Genomic DNA, 4,231 nt, shown 5'->3' on the forward strand with positions numbered 1-4,231 from the left:
CATTCCTGAATCATCAATGGGTCTCATGATAAACCAAGGTGGAAATTCACAAAAAGCTTAAGACAAAAACTAAAATACAACATCCAAAACCACTGGGATTCAGCAAAAGTCTAAAAGAGAACTTTCTAGCAAGTGTGTGTGTGTGTGTGTGTGTGTGTGTGTGTGTGTATTCTAAACTAATCTAACTATACATAGTTAAAACCAAAATAACAAGTGGATTGATACAGGCGCTTTTAAAAGGAAAAAAAAAAAACCTCAAATATCCAAGAAGTATTTTTTAAATGCTCACATCCCTAGACACCAAGTTATGCAAATTAAATAGGTTACTTAAGATGATGCCTGCACCTATGATACCTGCACGCTTGGAGATGTAAAAGATTTCAGAGCAGGCTGCCACCTCAGAAGCTCCATTTTCTCAGAGTCTGTCAATGCCAAAGATCGCTCATCACTGAACTTGAGAGACAGACCATAACTTAAATATCCCATGTCAGCTGCGCTTTATATTTGACAACAAGGATTACATCAGCAGACATACTGTTACTGTTCAAGACAATGGAATGTCTTTTGTTAAAAAAAAAAAAAAAAAAAGAACAGGGGCCTCAGTTCAAAAGATAGCTGAACTGGCTCCTTCATCTCCATGGTAATAACTTCCACCTCTTTATCAACATTACTTGTTTGTGACAACTTCGTGTTTTCAGTTTTAGAAAACTTTACCCCATCCTTTGCACAGAATATTACAACAGCATCTCCAGGGTTACCAAGGCTTCAGCATGTATGTGCAGGTCACCATAAAGCATCTTTACTAGAGAGCTGTGCTCCTGGATCCCAAATTGTTCAACATCTAAATCCATTAACAGCATTTTAGTCTGAAACATTTTCTTGAGTTGGTGGTTCAAATACTAGCATCAAGGTATCTGTGATGTTTTGGGCCCTTAATGAAATGAGGCCTTTGTGCCCACACATTTTAATACTCTGTTCTAGGTGGTGAAACTCGGCCAATAGCCTGGCTGAATTTAGAGCCCCGGGTGAGCTAAAGCAAGGATACTTGAGAAGGGACTGTGCCCTGCAGGTCCACAACTAAGGTGGAATCCCATCTGGCCTCATTAATCAAGTCCTTGAGTGCCTCCATCATCTTGTTCAGGATAGAGCCTACCTAGTACCAGGCATATCTGAACATTTTGGGAGAGTTACACTGATGGGCTAGAGACCATCATAAGAACTGAGATGTGGCCAGCTTAGGGCTTGTGGGAATTGAAACAAAACCAGCAGAGTAGAACTCAGTCAAGAAACCTCTTGGAGTGACTGTCACCAAGTAAACAGACAACGAATGCTAGCTAGAATGTGAGAAAATGGGGAGATAGAAACTGGTACAGCCAGTATAGAAATCAGTATGGAAGTCACTCAAAAATTAAAAGATAGAACTGTCATGTGCCTCTTCTGTACAGCTTCTAGGCATATACTCAGAGAATTCTATATTCCGCTGCAAATGTATTCACTCAGCCATGCTCATTGCTGTTCTAAGTATTGACAATAAGAAGGAAATGGAACCATCCTAGATGTCTACCAGTAGATGATGATAGACATGGATTTTCATAGATAAGGAAAATGAAGTATATATACATATATATATATACTATAGTAATACTATAGTAATAATGCTATATATTTTATTATTATAGTATATATACTACACATATATACTATCTATACTACATATATTATATATACTATATATATGTGCATATATAGCAGATTTTACTCAGTTATAAAGAAAGATGAATTTATGAAATTTGTGGGAAAATGGGTAGATCTTGAAAGTGAAGTGACCCAAACTCAGGAAGATAAAAATTCATGCTTTGTCTCATTTGTAGATCCTAGCTTGTAATATGTGTGTAAGTGGTTGTAAATGTGAGTCAAGTTTAAACTTAAAGGAGACCAAGAAAGTTCTGGAGAATGGAGAGACGAGGACAAAAGGACCTATGACTTAAAAGAACAGAGAGCCTGGGTCAGAGAATGATATTAAGGGGAGAGATAAAAAGAGGAGTGGGAAAATAAAGAAAAGGTACAGTACCGAAATGTCCTCTATAAATCTTGGGTATTTGAACGCTTGGTCCCCAATCAGTTGCTGTTTAGGAAGGATGAGAAAGAGTGCCATTGTTGAGGGAAGTGTGTCACTGAAGGTTTTGGAAGCCATCCGCAGTGTGCCCTCTCTCTGCTGCCTGCTTGCTGATCAAGGTGTAAGTTTTCAAGCATCCCGGCAACCAAGCCCTTACTCCACCATCATGGACTCTAATCCTCTAAATTCATAAATCCAAGATTCAGAAGCCCAAGTAAACACTTCTTTTTGTTTCCTTTTTATGTTTTTAACCTTCCTTCAAAAGAGTTGTCGTGGCCATGGCATCTCTTCACAGCAATAGAAATCCTAATAAGATGATAACTGCCTTAGGCCCTTTTTCCTTTCCATCTATAAACCTGCAGTTTTCTAAGAATATCATCAGAAAGCAATCTACAGAGAAAGGAAACATGCTAAATCTCTTGTGGGGCTCTAGAGGCTGCTGGTTATTACTCTGTTAGGTTACAGTTCCATCCCAGATGTCTCTGGGTACGGCCTATAACTCTCTTATAAAAAGAGAGGAAAAGAAAGTTTCTTAGCAAGATTTTAAGATGTAAGTTGAGAGCCACGGAAATGGTATGTGGGACTAACCCTGACAATTCCTGTGCATCCTTGGGAAGCCCAGACCCAAACTTGGGTTTGTATTACTTTCTGACACTCTCTCTTGAGAAGCCCACTGTGACATTAGGCTGTTTCTCTTTCTCAGTGGTTCTTTCTTCTCACTCTCCAGCTTAAAGTTTAGATTAAAATTTCTTTTTTTATCTTTAAATACAGAAATATCTGTTTATTTCTTTCTACTTCAAAAATATATAAAATGTAAGTCTGAGATCAAATACAGCATTAACAAAGCATTTTCATCAATTAAGAAAGCATGAGCACCTGATGTGATCTGATAGACTAAGATCAGAAGGAAGGAGAGGAGGTTAAAGTTTCTTTAATAAAGTCACTAGTTCTTCTTTACACTAGCTAGTCCTGAAATTCTTTTCTCTACTGAAACTACAAATCCCAAGTTAGCCTGCATGCAGTCCATAAAAGATCAGGAAAATGCTTTACTTTGCTGGTGTGGTGATATATGTACTTACACCATCACCCCTGATAAGAAATATATTATATATATTAAATATATTATATATATATATTATATATATTTCAGACCCTTTTCCTTCATTGGGTTACACATAGACAGCTTTCAATCTTTCTCTTATAAGAGTCTTTTTAAATTTTCTATTGCAAAGATTTTTTAGGGCTTCAAAAATATTTTTTATTTATTTTAAATTTAGTTATTCACTTTACATCTCAATTGTAGCCCCCTCCCTCTTCTCCTCCCGGTCCCTCCCTCATCCCTCTATCCCCTCTCTTCTGCCCCTCCCCATAAATCTGCCCCTGCACATCTGGTCTCATCAGTACTGTGTAATTCCTCTTTCACAGTGTCCCGGCAAGGCAGCCACACAGGGATGGAGTGATTGAAGGGCATGCAACAAAGGCCGTATCAGAGATAGTCTCCATCCTCTTTCTGTGGACCCACGCAAAGGCTAAGCTGCCCACTGGGTATATGTGTGTAGAGAGCCTAGATCTAGTACATGCCCGGTCCTTGGTTGGTGCTTGCTTCAGTCTCCTCAAGCCCCTCTGGGCCCCCAGGTTAGCTGGGTCGGCTGATCTTCTTGTGGGGCTCCTGTCTGGTCCGGGTCATTCTATCCTTCTCTCCCTACCCCCTCCCATTCTTCTATAAAGCTCCCAATTCTCGGTCCAGTTTTTGGCTTTGCGTCTTGGTTTCTGTTTCATTCCATTGCTGGGCAAAGCCTCTCAGAGGACAGCCATGAAAGGCTCCCGTCTGCAAACACAATAGAGAGTCATCAATAGTGTCATGGGTTGGTTCTCTTTCATGGAGTGGGTCTCAGGTTGGGGCAGGCAATTTAAATCCAGTGCCCATGAGTTACTGATAAGCCCATGGGTAGATATTTGGGGGATGAAAACAAACTTTAGTGAAACAGCAATAGTAACAATACTTTGTACCAACCTTTAACCAAAATTGTTGACTATATTTCCTTTCATTATAACTACAAGCAATAAACCAAAGTAATATTGAAACTAGCATCACATTTTTATCTAGAGTTGTAT

At 39.1% G+C, this 4,231-nt stretch overlaps 1 pseudogene; it reads right to left on the reverse strand.

Annotated features, from left to right (window-relative positions):
- Nucleotides 1-345: 345 nt before the first annotated feature.
- LOC110565234 (proliferating cell nuclear antigen-like) lies at nucleotides 346-2,155 on the reverse strand (annotated as a pseudogene).
- Between the last annotated feature and the right edge of the window lie 2,076 nt (nucleotides 2,156-4,231).

Source organism: Meriones unguiculatus, chromosome 2 (assembly GCF_030254825.1).
Source record: "Meriones unguiculatus strain TT.TT164.6M chromosome 2, Bangor_MerUng_6.1, whole genome shotgun sequence".
NCBI classification, from domain to species: Eukaryota; Metazoa; Chordata; class Mammalia; order Rodentia; family Muridae; genus Meriones; species Meriones unguiculatus.